The sequence below is a fragment of the Ursus arctos genome, unplaced genomic scaffold, assembly GCF_023065955.2.
Source record: "Ursus arctos isolate Adak ecotype North America unplaced genomic scaffold, UrsArc2.0 scaffold_44, whole genome shotgun sequence".
In the NCBI taxonomy this organism is placed as follows: domain Eukaryota; kingdom Metazoa; phylum Chordata; class Mammalia; order Carnivora; family Ursidae; genus Ursus; species Ursus arctos.
In genome coordinates, this window is record NW_026623061.1 from 228,376 (window position 1) to 243,600 (window position 15,225).

Here is a 15,225-nt window from a genome sequence, read left to right on the forward strand (position 1 = left end):
GCGTTTCCTTCCCCTTGCCCCAGGCACCTGGGAGCATATCTGCACGTGGAGAAAGACTTTCCCGTGGGAAGCCGGGTTTTGTCAAACGGGTCCCCGTGCTCTGCTCCTCTCTTTTCACTCCTGCTGCCAGAAGCCCAGGGAGGATGGGAGGGCTTAGAACATGGCTGGGCACTGTGGTTTCTTCCAGAGAAGTGGAGGGCATTTGCTTTACCTTGCCACAACCACTTGGGATAGGTTGTGCACCTCAGGAAAACTGTCTCCGTGGGAAGCCGGCTTTTTGCAAAGGGGTCTCAGGGCCGTGTGCCTCGGCTGTCCCTCCGGCTCCCCAAAGCACAGGGACGAGGTGAGGGGCTTAGACTATGCCTGGGCAATGTTGTTTCTTACACGTGGGTGTGTGGCATTTTGTTGAGCTGGCTACCCCCACTTGGGATAGGTGTTCCACAGCAAGCACCTATTGTTCGTCGGAAGCCGTTTTTGCCCCAGGGGTCTCCGGGCTGTGTTCGTTGGGGTTGAACTCCTGCTAGCAAAACCGCCGGGTTGAGGGAAGGGTTCAGACTGTGCCTGGGCCCTGTGGTCTCTTCCAGGTCAGTGTATGGCATTTCCTTCCCCTTGCCCCAGGCACCTGGGAGCATGTCTGCACGTGGAGAAAGACTTTCCCGTGGGAAGCCGGGTTTTGTCAAACGGGTCCCCGTGCTCTGCTCCTCTCTTTTCACTCCTGCTGCCAGAAGCCCAGGGAGGATGGAGGGCTTACAACATGGCTGGGCACTGTGGTTTCTTCCAGAGAAGTGGAGGGCATTTGCTTTACCTTGCCACAACCACTTGGGATAGGGTCTGCACATCAGGAAAACTGTTTCCGTGGGAAGCCGGCTTTTTCAAAGGGGTCTCAGGGCCGTGTGCCTCGGCTGTCCCTCCGGCTCCGCATAGCACAGGGACGAGGTGAGGGGCTTAGACCATGCCTGGGCAATGTTGTTTCTTACACCTGGGTGTGTGGCATTTTGTTGAGCTGGCTACCCCCACTTGGGATAGGTGTTCCACAGCAAGCACCTATTGTTCGTCGGAAGCCCTTTTTGACCCAGGGGTCTCCGGGCTGTGTTCGTTGGGGTTGAACTCCTGCTAGCAAATCCGCCGGGTTGAGGGAAGGGTTCAGACTGTGCCTGGGCCCTGTGGTCTCTTCCAGGTCAGTGTATGGCATTTCCTTCCCCTTGCCCCAGGCACCTGGGAGCATGTCTGCACGTGGAGAAAGACTTTCCCGTGGGAAGCCGGGTTTTGTCAAACGGATCCCAGTGCTCTGCTCCTCTCTTTTCACTCCTGCTGCCAGAAGCCCAGGGAGGATGGGAGGGCTTAGAACATGGCTGGGCACTCTGGTTTCTTCCAGAGAAGTGGAGGGCATTTGCTTTACCTTGCCACAACCACTTGGGACAGGGTGTGCACCTCAGGAAAACTGTCTCCGTGGGAAGCCGGCTTTTTGCAAAGGGGTCTCAGGGCCGTGTGCCTCGGCTGTCCCTCCGGCTCCCCAAAGGACAGGGACGAGGTGAGGGGCTTAGACCATGCCTGGGCAATGTTGTTTCTTACACCTGGGTGTGTGGAATTTTGTTGAGCTGGCTACCCCCACTTGGGATAGGTGTTCCACAGCAAGCACCTATTGTTCGTCGGAAGCCGTTTTTGCCCCAGGGGTCTCCGGGCTGTGTTCGTTGGGGTTGAACTCCTGCTAGCAAAACCGCCGGGTTGAGGGAAGGGTTCAGACTGTGCCTGGGCCCTGTGGTCTCTTCCAGGTCAGTGTATGGCATTTCCTTCCCCTTGCCCCAGGCACCTGGGAGCATGTCTGCACGTGGAGAAAGACTTTCCCGTGGGAAGCCGGGTTTTGTCAAACGGGTCCCTGTGCTCTGCTCCTCTCTTTTCACTCCTGCTGCCAGAAGCCCAGGGAGGATGGGAGGGCTTAGAACATGGCTGGGCACTCTGGTTTCTTCCAGAGAAGTGGAGGGCATTTGCTTTACCTTGCCACAACCACTTGGGATAGGGTCTGCACCTCAGGAAAACTGTCTCCGTGGGAAGCCGGCTTTTTGCAAAGGGGTCTCAGGGCCGTGGGCCTCGGCTGTCCCTCCGGCTCCCCAAAGCACAGGGACGAGGTGAGGGGCTTAGACCATGCCTGGGCAATGTTGTTTCTTACACCTGGGTGTGTGGCATTTTGTTGAGCTGGCTACCCCCACTTGGGATAGGTGTTCCACAGCAAGCACCTATTGTTCGTCGGAAGCCGTTTTTGCCCCAGGGGTCTCCGGGCTGTGTTCGTTGGGGTTGAACTCCTGCTAGCAAAACCGCCGGGTTGAGGGAAGGGTTCAGACTGTGCCTGGGCCCTGTGGTCTCTTCCAGGTCAGTGTATGGCATTTCCTTCCCCTTGCCCCAGGCACCTGGGAGCATGTCTGCACGTGGAGAAAGACTTTCCTGTGGGAAGCCGGGTTTTGTCAAACGGGTCCCTGTGCTCTGCTCCTCTCTTTTCACTCCTGCTGCCAGAAGCCCAGGGAGGATGGGAGGGCTTAGAACATGGCTGGGCACTGTGGTTTCTTCCAGAGAAGTGGAGGGCATTTGCTTTACCTTGCCACAACCACTTGGGATAGGGTCTGCACCTCAGGAAAACTGTCTCCGTGGGAAGCCGGCTTTTTGCAAAGGGGTCTCAGGGCCGTGGGCCTCGGCTGTCCCTCCGGCTCCCCAAAGCACAGGGACGAGGTGAGGGGCTTAGACCATGCCTGGGCAATGTTGTTTCTTACACCTGGGTGTGTGGCATTTTGTTGAGCTGGCTACACCCACTTGGGATAGGAGTTCCACAGCAAGCACCTATTGTTCGTCGGAAGCCGTTTTTGCCCCAGGGGTCTCCGGGCTGTGTTCGTTGGGGTTGAACTCCTGCTAGCAAAACCGCCGGGTTGAGGGAAGGGTTCAGACTGTGCCTGGGCCCTGTGGTCTCTTCCAGGTCAGTGTATGGCATTTCCTTCACCTTGCCCCAGGCACCTGGGAGCATGTCTGCTCGTGGAGAAAGACTTTCCCGTGGGAAGCCGGTTTTTGTCAAACGGGTCTCAGTGCTCTGCTCCTCTCTTTTCACTCCTGCTGCCAGAAGCCCAGGGAGGATGGGAGGGCTTAGAACATGGCTGGGCACTGTGGTTTCTTCCAGAGAAGTGGAGGGCATTTGCTTTACCTTGCCACAACCACTTGGGATAGGTTGTGCACCTCAGGAAAACTGTCTCCGTGGGAAGCCGGATTTTTGCAAAGGGGTCTCAGGGCCGTGTGCCTCGGCTGTCCCTCCGGCTCCCCAAAGCACAGGGACGAGGTGAGGGGCTTAGACCATGCCTGGGCAATGTTGTTTCTTACACCTGGGTGTGTGGCATTTTGTAGAGCTGGCTACCCACACTTGGGACAGGTGTTCCACAGCAAGCACCTATTGTTCGTCGGAAGCCGTTTTTGCCCCAGGGGTCCCCGGGCTGTGTTCGTTGGGGTTGAACTCCTGCTAGCAAACCCGCCGGGTTGAGGGAAGGGTTCAGACTGTGCCTGGGCCCTGTGGTCTCTTCCAGGTCAGTGTATGGCATTTCCTTCCCCTTGCCACAGGCACCTGGGAGCATGTCTGCACGTGGAGAAAGACTTTCCCGTGGGAAGCCGGTTTTTGTCAAACGGGTCCCCGTGCTCTGCTCCTCTCTTTTCACTCCTGCTGCCAGAAGCCCAGGGAGGATGGGAGGGCTTAGAACATGGCTGGGCACTGTGGTTTCTTCCAGGGAAGTGGAGGGCATTTGCTTTACCTTGCCACAACCACTTGGGATACGGTGTGCACATCAGGAAAACTGTTTCCGTGGGAAGCCGGCTTTTTCAAAGGGGTCTCAGGGCCGTGTGCCTCGGCTGTCCCTCCGGCTCTCCATAGCACAGGGACGAGGTGAGGGGCTTAGACCATGCCTGGGCAATGTTGTTTCTTACACCTGGGTGTGTGGCATTTTGTTGAGCTGGCTACCCCCACTTGGGATAGGTGTTCCACAGCAAGCACCTATTGTTCGTCGGAAGACGTTTTTGACCCAGGGGTCTCCGGGCTGTGTTCGTTGGGGTTGATCTCCTGCTAGCAAAACCGCCGGGTTGAGGGAAGGGTTCAGACTGTGCCTGGGCCCTATGGTCTCTTCCAGGTCAGTGTATGGCGTTTCCTTCCCCTTGCCCCAGGCACCTGGGAGCATATCTGCACGTGGAGAAAGACTTTCCCGTGGGAAGCCGGGTTTTGTCAAACGGGTCCCCGTTCTCTGCTCCTCTCTTTTCACTCCTGCTGCCAGAAGCCCAGGGAGGATGGGAGGGCTTAGAACATGGCTGGGCACTGTGGTTTCTTCCAGAGAAGTGGAGGGCATTTGCTTTACCTTGCCACAACCACTTGGGATAGGTTGTGCACCTCAGGAAAACTGTCTCCGTGGGAAGCCGGCTTTTTGCAAAGGGGTCTCAGGGCCGTGTGCCTCGGCTGTCCCTCCGGCTCCCCAAAGCACAGGGACGAGGTGAGGGGCTTAGACCATGCCTGGGCAATGTTGTTTCTTACACCTGGGTGTGTGGCATTTTGTTGAGCTGGCTACCCCCTCTTGGGATTGGTGTTCCACAGCAAGCGCCTATTGTTCGTCGGAAGCCGTTTTTGCCTCAGGGGTCTCCGGGCTGTGTTCGTTGGGGTTGAACTCCTGCTAGCAAAACCGCCGGGTTGAGGGAAGGGTTCAGACTGTGCCTGGGCCCTGTGGTCTCTTCCAGGTCAGTGTATGGCATTTCCTTCCCCTTGCCACAGGCACCTGGGAGCATGTCTGCACGTGGAGAAAGACTTTCCCGTGGGAAGCCGGGTTTTGTCAAACGGGTCCCAGTGCTCTGCTCCTCTCTTTTCACTCCTGCTGCCAGAAGCCCAGGGAGGATGGGAGGGCTTACAACATGGCTGGGCACTGTGGTTTCTTCCAGAGAAGTGGAGGGCATTTGCTTTACCTTGCCACAACCACTTGGGATAGGGTCTGCACCTCAGGAAAACTGTCTCCGTGGGAAGCCGGCTTTTTGCAAAGGGGTCTCAGGGCCGTGGGCCTCGGCTGTCCCTCCGGCTCCCCAAAGCACAGGGACGAGGTGAGGGGCTTAGACCATGCCTGGGCAATGTTGTTTCTTACACCTGGGCGTGTGGCATTTTGTTGAGCTGGCTACCCCCTCTTGGGATTGGTGTTCCACAGCAAGCGCCTATTGTTCGTCGGAAGCCGTTTTTGCCCCAGGGGTCTCCGGGCTGTGTTCGTTGGGGTTGAACTCCTGCTAGCAAAACCGCCGGGTTGAGGGAAGGGTTCAGACTGTGCCTGGGCCCTGTGGTCTCTTCCAGGTCAGTGTATGGCGTTTCCTTCCCCTTGCCCCAGGCACCTGGGAGCATATCTGCACGTGGAGAAAGACTTTCCCGTGGGAAGCCGGGTTTTGTCAAACGGGTCCTAGTGCTCTGCTCCTCTCTTTTCACTCCTGCTGCCAGAAGCCCAGGGCGGATGGGAGGGCTTAGAACATGGCTGGGCACTGTGGTTTCTTCCAGAGAAGTGGAGGGCATTTGCTTTACCTTGCCACAACCACTTGGGATAGGTTGTGCACCTCAGGAAAACTGTCTCCGTGGGAAGCCGGCTTTTTGCAAAGGGGTCTCAGGGCCGTGTGCCTCGGCTGTCCCTCCGGCTCCCCAAAGCACAGGGACGAGGTGAGGGGCTTAGACCATGCCTGGGCAATGTTGTTTCTTACACCTGGGTGTGTGGCATTTTGTTGAGCTGGCTACCCCCACTTGGGATAGGTGTTCCACAGCAAGCACCTATTGTTCGTCGGAAGCCGTTTTTGCCCCAGGGGTCTCCGGGCTGTGTTCGTTGGGGTTGAACTCCTGCTAGCAAAACCGCCGGGTTGAGGGAAGGGTTCAGACTGTGCCTGGGCCCTGTGGTCTCTTCCAGGTCAGTGTATGGCATTTCCTTCCCCTTGCCCCAGGCACCTGGGAGCATGTCTGCACGTGGAGAAAGACTTTCCCGTGGGAAGCCGGGTTTTGTCAAACGGGTCCCCGTGCTCTGCTCCTCTCTTTTCACTCCTGCTGCCAGAAGCCCAGGGAGGATGGGAGGGCTTACAACATGGCTGGGCAATGTGGTTTCTTCCAGAGAAGTGGAGGGCATTTGCTTTACCTTGCCACAACCACTTGGGATAGGGTCTGCACATCAGGAAAACTGTTTCCGTGGGAAGCCGGCTTTTTCAAAGGGGTCTCAGGGCCGTGTGCCTCGGCTGTCCCTCCGGCTCCGCATAGCACAGGGACGAGGTGAGGGGCTTAGACCATGCCTGGGCAATGTTGTTTCTTACACCTGGGTGTGTGGCATTTTGTTGAGCTGGCTACCCCCACTTGGGATTGGTGTTCCACAGCAAGCACCTATTGTTCGTCGGAAGCCCTTTTTGACCCAGGGGTCTCCGGGCTGTGTTCGTTGGGGTTGAACTCCTGCTAGCAAATCCGCCGGGTTGAGGGAAGGGTTCAGACTGTGCCTGGGCCCTGTGGTCTCTTCCAGGTCAGTGTATGGCATTTCCTTCCCCTTGCCCCAGGCACCTGGGAGCATGTCTGCACGTGGAGAAAGACTTTCCCGTGGGAAGCCGGGTTTTGTCAAACGGGTCCCTGTGCTCTGCTCCTCTCTTTTCACTCCTGCTGCCAGAAGCCCAGGGAGGATGGGAGGGCTTAGAACATGGCTGGGCACTGTGGTTTCTTCCAGAGAAGTGGAGGGCATTTGCTTTACCTTGCCACAACCACTTGGGATAGGGTCTGCACCTCAGGAAAACTGTCTCCGTGGGAAGCCGGGTTTTTGCAAAGGGGTCTCAGGGCCGTGGGCCTCGGCTGTCCCTCCGGCTCCCCAAAGCACAGGGACGAGGTGAGGGGCTTAGACCATGCCTGGGCAATGTTGTTTCTTACACCTGGGTGTGTGGCATTTTGTTGAGCTGGCTACACCCACTTGGGGTAGGAGTTCCACAGCAAGCACCTATTGTTCGTCGGAAGCCGTTTTTGCCCCAGGGGTCTCCGGGCTGTGTTCGTTGGGGTTGAACTCCTGCTACCAAAACCGCCGGGTTGAGGGAAGGGTTCAGACTGTGCCTGGGCCCTGTGGTCTCTTCCAGGTCAGTGTATGGCATTTCCTTCACCTTGCCCCAGGCACCTGGGAGCATGTCTGCTCGTGGAGAAAGACTTTCCCGTGGGAAGCCGGTTTTTGTCAAACGGGTCTCAGTGCTCTGCTCCTCTCTTTTCACTCCTGCTGCCAGAAGCCCAGGGAGGATGGGAGGGCTTAGAACATGGCTGGGCACTGTGGTTTCTTCCAGAGAAGTGGAGGGCATTTGCTTTACCTTGCCACAACCACTTGGGATAGGGTCTGCACCTCAGGAAAACTGTCTCCGTGGGAAGCCGGCTTTTTGCAAAGGGGTCTCATGGCCGTGTTCCCCGGGTGTCCCTCCGGCTCCCCAAAGCACAGGGACGAGGTGAGGGGCTTAGACCATGCCTGGGCAATGTTGTTTCTTACACCTGGGTGTGTGGCATTTTGTTGAGCTGGCTACCCCCACTTGGGATTGGTGTTCCACAGCAAGCGCATATTGTTCGTCGGAAGCGGTTTTTGCCCCAGGGGTCTTCGGGCTATGTTCGTTGGGGTTGAACTCCTGCTAGCAAATCCGCCGGGTTGAGGGAAGGGTTCAGACTGTGCCTGGGCCCTGTGGTCTCTTCCAGGTCAGTGTATGGCATTTCCTTCCCCTTGCCACAGGCACCTGGGAGCATGTCTGCACGTGGAGAAAGACTTTCCCGTGGGAAGCCGGTTTTTGTCAAACGGGTCCCCGTGCTCTGCTCCTCTCTTTTCACTCCTGCTGCCAGAAGCCCAGGGAGGATGGGAGGGCTTAGAACATGGCTGGGCACTGTGGTTTCTTCCAGAGAAGTGGAGGGCATTTGCTTTACCTTGCCACAACCACTTGGGATACGGTGCGCACATCAGGAAAACTGTTTCCGTGGGAAGCCGGCTTTTTCAAAGGGGTCTCAGGGCCGTGTGCCTCGGCTGTCCCTCCGACTCCCCATAGCACAGGGACGAGGTGAGGGGCTTAGACCATGCCTGGGCAATGTTGTTTCTTACACCTGGGTGTGTGGCATTTTGTTGAGCTGGCTACCCCCACTTGGGATAGGGGTTCCACAGCAAGCACCTATTGTTCGTCGGAAGCCGTTTTTGCCCCAGGGGTCTCCGGGCTGTGTTCGTTGGGGTTGATCTCCTGCTAGCAAAACCGCCGGGTTGAGGGAAGGGTTCAGACTGTGCCTGGGCCCTGTGGTCTCTTCCAGGTCAGTGTATGGCGTTTCCTTCCCCTTGCCCCAGGCACCTGGGAGCATATCTGCACGTGGAGAAAGACTTTCCCGTGGGAAGCCGGGTTTTGTCAAACGGGTCCCCGTGCTCTGCTCCTCTCTTTTCACTCCTGCTGCCAGAAGCCCAGGGAGGATGGGAGGGCTTAGAACATGGCTGGGCACTGTGGTTTCTTCCAGAGAAGTGGAGGGCATTTGCTTTACCTTGCCACAACCACTTGGGATAGGTTGTGCACCTCAGGAAAACTGTCTCCGTGGGAAGCCGGCTTTTTGCAAAGGGGTCTCAGGGCCGTGTGCCTCGGCTGTCCCTCCGGCTCCCCAAAGCACAGGGACGAGGTGAGGGGCTTAGACCATGCCTGGGCAATGTTGTTTCTTACACCTGGGTGTGTGGCATTTTGTAGAGCTGGCTACCCACACTTGGGATAGGTGTTCCACAGCAAGCACCTATTGTTCGTCGGAAGCCGTTTTTGCCCCAGGGGTCCCCGGGCTGTGTTCGTTGGGGTTGAACTCCTGCTAGCAAACCCGCCGGGTTGAGGGAAGGGTTCAGACTGTGCCTGGGCCCTGTGGTCTCTTCCAGGTCAGTGTATGGCATTTCCTTCCCCTTGCCACAGGCACCTGGGAGCATGTCTGCACGTGGAGAAAGACTTTCCCGTGGGAAGCCGGTTTTTGTCAAACGGGTCCCCGTGCTCTGCTCCTCTCTTTTCACTCCTGCTGCCAGAAGCCCAGGGAGGATGGGAGGGCTTAGAACATGGCTGGGCACTGTGGTTTCTTCCAGAGAAGTGGAGGGCATTTGCTTTACCTTGCCACAACCACTTGGGATAGGGTGTGCACATCAGGAAAACTGTTTCCGTGGGAAGCCGGCTTTTTCAAAGGGGTCTCAGGGCCGTGTGCCTCGGCTGTCCCTCCGGCTCTCCATAGCACAGGCACGAGGTGAGGGGCTTAGACCATGCCTGGGCAATGTTGTCTCTTACACCTGGGTGTGTGGCATTTTGTTGAGCTGGCTACCCCCACTTGGGATAGGTGTTCCACAGCAAGCACCTATTGTTCGTCGGAAGCCGTTTTTGCCCCAGGGGTCTCCGGGCTGTGTTCGTTGGGGTTGATCTCCTGCTAGCAAAACCGCCGGGTTGAGGGAAGGGTTCAGACTGTGCCTGGGCCCTGTGGTCTCTTCCAGGTCAGTGTATGGCGTTTCCTTCCCCTTGCCCCAGGCACCTGGGAGCATATCTGCACGTGGAGAAACACTTTCCCGTGGGAAGCCGGGTTTTGTCAAACGGGTCCCCGTGCTCTGCTCCTCTCTTTTCACTCCTGCTGCCAGAAGCCCAGGGAGGATGGGAGGGCTTAGAACATGGCTGGGCACTGTGGTTTCTTCCAGAGAAGTGGAGGGCATTTGCTTTACCTTGCCACAACCACTTGGGATAGGTTGTGCACCTCAGGAAAACTGTCTCCGTGGGAAGCCGGCTTTTTGCAAAGGGGTCTCAGGGCCGTGTGCCTCGGCTGTCCCTCCGGCTCCCCAAAGCACAGGGACGAGGTGAGGGGCTTAGACCATGCCTGGGCAATGTTGTTTCTTACACCTGGGTGTGTGGCATTTTGTTGAGCTGGCTAACCCCTCTTGGGATTGGTGTTCCACAGCAAGCGCCTATTGTTCGTCGGAAGACGTTTTTGCCTCAGGGGTCTCCGGGCTGTGTTCGTTGGGGTTGAACTCCTGCTAGCAAAACCGCCGGGTTGAGGGAAGGGTTCAGACTGTGCCTGGGCCCTGTGGTCTCTTCCAGGTCAGTGTATGGCATTTCCTTCCCCTTGCCACAGGCACCTGGGAGCATGTCTGCACGTGGAGAAAGACTTTCCCGTGGGAAGCCGGGTTTTGTCAAACGGGTCCCAGTGCTCTGCTCCTCTCTTTTCACTCCTGCTGCCAGAAGCCCAGGGAGGATGGGAGGGCTTACAACATGGCTGGGCACTGTGGTTTCTTCCAGAGAAGTGGAGGGCATTTGCTTTACCTTGCCACAACTACTTGGGATACGGTGTGCACCTCAGGAAAACTGTCTCCGTGGGAAGCCGGCTTTTTGCAAAGGGGTCTCAGGGCCGTGTGCCTCGGCTGTCCCTCCGGCTCCCCAAAGCACAGGGACGAGGTGAGGGGCTTAGACCATGCCTGGGCAATGTTGTTTCTTACACCTGGGTGTGTGGCATTTTGTTGAGCTGGCTACCCCCTCTTGGGATTGGTGTTCCACAGCAAGCGCCTATTGTTCGTCGGAAGCCGTTTTTGCCTCAGGGGTCTCCGGGCTGTGTTCGTTGGGGTTGAACTCCTGCTAGCAAAACCGCCGGGTTGAGGGAAGGGTTCAGACTGTGCCTGGGCCCTGTGGTCTCTTCCAGGTCAGTGTATGGCATTTCCTTCCCCTTGCCACAGGCACCTGGGAGCATGTCTGCACGTGGAGAAAGACTTTCCCGTGGGAAGCCGGGTTTTGTCAAACGGGTCCCAGTGCTCTGCTCCTCTCTTTTCACTCCTGCTGCCAGAAGCCCAGGGAGGATGGGAGGGCTTAGAACATGGCTGGGCACTGTGGTTTCTTCCAGAGAAGTGGAGGGCATTTGCTTTACCTTGCCACAACCACTTGGGATAGGGTCTGCACCTCAGGAAAACTGTTTCCGTGGGAAGCCGGCTTTTTGCAAAGGGGTCTCAGGGCCGTGGGCCTCGGCTGTCCCTCCGGCTCCCCAAAGCACAGGGACGAGGTGAGGGGCTTAGACCATGCCTGGGCAATGTTGTTTCTTACACCTGGGTGTGTGGCATTTTGTTGAGCTGGCTACCCCCACTTGGGATAGGTGTTCCACAGCAAGCACCTATTGTTCGTCGGAAGCCGTTTTTGCCCCAGGGGTCTCCGGGCTGTGTTCGTTGGGGTTGAACTCCTGCTAGCAAAACCGCCGGGTTGAGGGAAGTGTTCAGACTGTGCCTGGGCCCTGTGGTCTCTTCCAGGTCAGTGTATGGCATTTCCTTCCCCTTGCCCCAGGCACCTGGGAGCATGTCTGCACGTGGAGAAAGACTTTCCCGTGGGAAGCCGGGTTTTGTCAAACGGGTCCCCGTGCTCTGCTCCTCTCTTTTCACTCCTGCTGCCAGAAGCCCAGGGAGGATGGGAGGGCTTACAACATGGCTGGGCACTGTGGTTTCTTCCAGAGAAGTGGAGGGCATTTGCTTTACCTTGCCACAACCACTTGGGATAGGGTCTGCACATCAGGAAAACTGTTTCCGTGGGAAGCCGGCTTTTTCAAAGGGGTCTCAGGGCCGTGTGCCTCGGCTGTCCCTCCGGCTCCGCATAGCACAGGGACGAGGTGAGGGGCTTAGACCATGCCTGGGCAATGTTGTTTCTTACACCTGGGTGTGTGGCATTTTGTTGAGCTGGCTACCCCCACTTGGGATTGGTGTTCCACAGCAAGCACCTATTGTTCGTCGGAAGCCCTTTTTGACCCAGGGGTCTCCGGGCTGTGTTCGTTGGGGTTGAACTCCTGCTAGCAAATCCGCCGGGTTGAGGGAAGGGTTCAGACTGTGCCTGGGCCCTGTGGTCTCTTCCAGGTCAGTGTATGGCATTTCCTTCCCCTTGCCCCAGGCACCTGGGAGCATGTCTGCACGTGGAGAAAGACTTTCCCGTGGGAAGCCGGGTTTTGTCAAACGGGTCCCTGTGCTCTGCTCCTCTCTTTTCACTCCTGCTGCCAGAAGCCCAGGGAGGATGGGAGGGCTTAGAACATGGCTGGGCACTGTGGTTTCTTCCAGAGAAGTGGAGGGCATTTGCTTTACCTTGCCACAACCACTTGGGATAGGGTCTGCACCTCAGGAAAACTGTCTCCGTGGGAAGCCGGGTTTTTGCAAAGGGGTCTCAGGGCCGTGGGCCTCGGCTGTCCCTCCGGCTCCCCAAAGCACAGGGACGAGGTGAGGGGCTTAGACCATGCCTGGGCAATGTTGTTTCTTACACCTGGGTGTGTGGCATTTTGTTGAGCTGGCTACACCCACTTGGGGTAGGAGTTCCACAGCAAGCACCTATTGTTCGTCGGAAGCCGTTTTTGCCCCAGGGGTCTCCGGGCTGTGTTCGTTGGGGTTGAACTCCTGCTACCAAAACCGCCGGGTTGAGGGAAGGGTTCAGACTGTGCCTGGGCCCTGTGGTCTCTTCCAGGTCAGTGTATGGCATTTCCTTCACCTTGCCCCAGGCACCTGGGAGCATGTCTGCTCGTGGAGAAAGACTTTCCCGTGGGAAGCCGGTTTTTGTCAAACGGGTCTCAGTGCTCTGCTCCTCTCTTTTCACTCCTGCTGCCAGAAGCCCAGGGAGGATGGGAGGGCTTAGAACATGGCTGGGCACTGTGGTTTCTTCCAGAGAAGTGGAGGGCATTTGCTTTACCTTGCCACAACCACTTGGGATAGGGTCTGCACCTCAGGAAAACTGTCTCCGTGGGAAGCCGGCTTTTTGCAAAGGGGTCTCATGGCCGTGTTCCCCGGGTGTCCCTCCGGCTCCCCAAAGCACAGGGACGAGGTGAGGGGCTTAGACCATGCCTGGGCAATGTTGTTTCTTACACCTGGGTGTGTGGCATTTTGTTGAGCTGGCTACCCCCACTTGGGATTGGTGTTCCACAGCAAGCGCATATTGTTCGTCGGAAGCGGTTTTTGCCCCAGGGGTCTTCGGGCTATGTTCGTTGGGGTTGAACTCCTGCTAGCAAATCCGCCGGGTTGAGGGAAGGGTTCAGACTGTGCCTGGGCCCTGTGGTCTCTTCCAGGTCAGTGTATGGCATTTCCTTCCCCTTGCCACAGGCACCTGGGAGCATGTCTGCACGTGGAGAAAGACTTTCCCGTGGGAAGCCGGTTTTTGTCAAACGGGTCCCCGTGCTCTGCTCCTCTCTTTTCACTCCTGCTGCCAGAAGCCCAGGGAGGATGGGAGGGCTTAGAACATGGCTGGGCACTGTGGTTTCTTCCAGAGAAGTGGAGGGCATTTGCTTTACCTTGCCACAACCACTTGGGATACGGTGCGCACATCAGGAAAACTGTTTCCGTGGGAAGCCGGCTTTTTCAAAGGGGTCTCAGGGCCGTGTGCCTCGGCTGTCCCTCCGACTCCCCATAGCACAGGGACGAGGTGAGGGGCTTAGACCATGCCTGGGCAATGTTGTTTCTTACACCTGGGTGTGTGGCATTTTGTTGAGCTGGCTACCCCCACTTGGGATAGGGGTTCCACAGCAAGCACCTATTGTTCGTCGGAAGCCGTTTTTGCCCCAGGGGTCTCCGGGCTGTGTTCGTTGGGGTTGATCTCCTGCTAGCAAAACCGCCGGGTTGAGGGAAGGGTTCAGACTGTGCCTGGGCCCTGTGGTCTCTTCCAGGTCAGTGTATGGCGTTTCCTTCCCCTTGCCCCAGGCACCTGGGAGCATATCTGCACGTGGAGAAAGACTTTCCCGTGGGAAGCCGGGTTTTGTCAAACGGGTCCCCGTGCTCTGCTCCTCTCTTTTCACTCCTGCTGCCAGAAGCCCAGGGAGGATGGGAGGGCTTAGAACATGGCTGGGCACTGTGGTTTCTTCCAGAGAAGTGGAGGGCATTTGCTTTACCTTGCCACAACCACTTGGGATAGGTTGTGCACCTCAGGAAAACTGTCTCCGTGGGAAGCCGGCTTTTTGCAAAGGGGTCTCAGGGCCGTGTGCCTCGGCTGTCCCTCCGGCTCCCCAAAGCACAGGGACGAGGTGAGGGGCTTAGACCATGCCTGGGCAATGTTGTTTCTTACACCTGGGTGTGTGGCATTTTGTAGAGCTGGCTACCCACACTTGGGATAGGTGTTCCACAGCAAGCACCTATTGTTCGTCGGAAGCCGTTTTTGCCCCAGGGGTCCCCGGGCTGTGTTCGTTGGGGTTGAACTCCTGCTAGCAAACCCGCCGGGTTGAGGGAAGGGTTCAGACTGTGCCTGGGCCCTGTGGTCTCTTCCAGGTCAGTGTATGGCATTTCCTTCCCCTTGCCACAGGCACCTGGGAGCATGTCTGCACGTGGAGAAAGACTTTCCCGTGGGAAGCCGGTTTTTGTCAAACGGGTCCCCGTGCTCTGCTCCTCTCTTTTCACTCCTGCTGCCAGAAGCCCAGGGAGGATGGGAGGGCTTAGAACATGGCTGGGCACTGTGGTTTCTTCCAGAGAAGTGGAGGGCATTTGCTTTACCTTGCCACAACCACTTGGGATAGGGTGTGCACATCAGGAAAACTGTTTCCGTGGGAAGCCGGCTTTTTCAAAGGGGTCTCAGGGCCGTGTGCCTCGGCTGTCCCTCCGGCTCTCCATAGCACAGGCACGAGGTGAGGGGCTTAGACCATGCCTGGGCAATGTTGTCTCTTACACCTGGGTGTGTGGCATTTTGTTGAGCTGGCTACCCCCACTTGGGATAGGTGTTCCACAGCAAGCACCTATTGTTCGTCGGAAGCCGTTTTTGCCCCAGGGGTCTCCGGGCTGTGTTCGTTGGGGTTGATCTCCTGCTAGCAAAACCGCCGGGTTGAGGGAAGGGTTCAGACTGTGCCTGGGCCCTGTGGTCTCTTCCAGGTCAGTGTATGGCGTTTCCTTCCCCTTGCCCCAGGCACCTGGGAGCATATCTGCACGTGGAGAAAGACTTTCCCGTGGGAAGCCGGGTTTTGTCAAACGGGTCCCCGTGCTCTGCTCCTCTCTTTTCACTCCTGCTGCCAGAAGCCCAGGGAGGATGGGAGGGCTTAGAACATGGCTGGGCACTGTGGTTTCTTCCAGAGAAGTGGAGGGCATTTGCTTTACCTTGCCACAACCACTTGGGATAGGTTGTGCACCTCAGGAAAACTGTCTCCGTGGGAAGCCGGCTTTTTGCAAAGGGGTCTCAGGGCCGTGTGCCTCGGCTGTCCCTCCGGCTCCCCAAAGCACAGGGACGAGGTGAGGGGCTTAGACC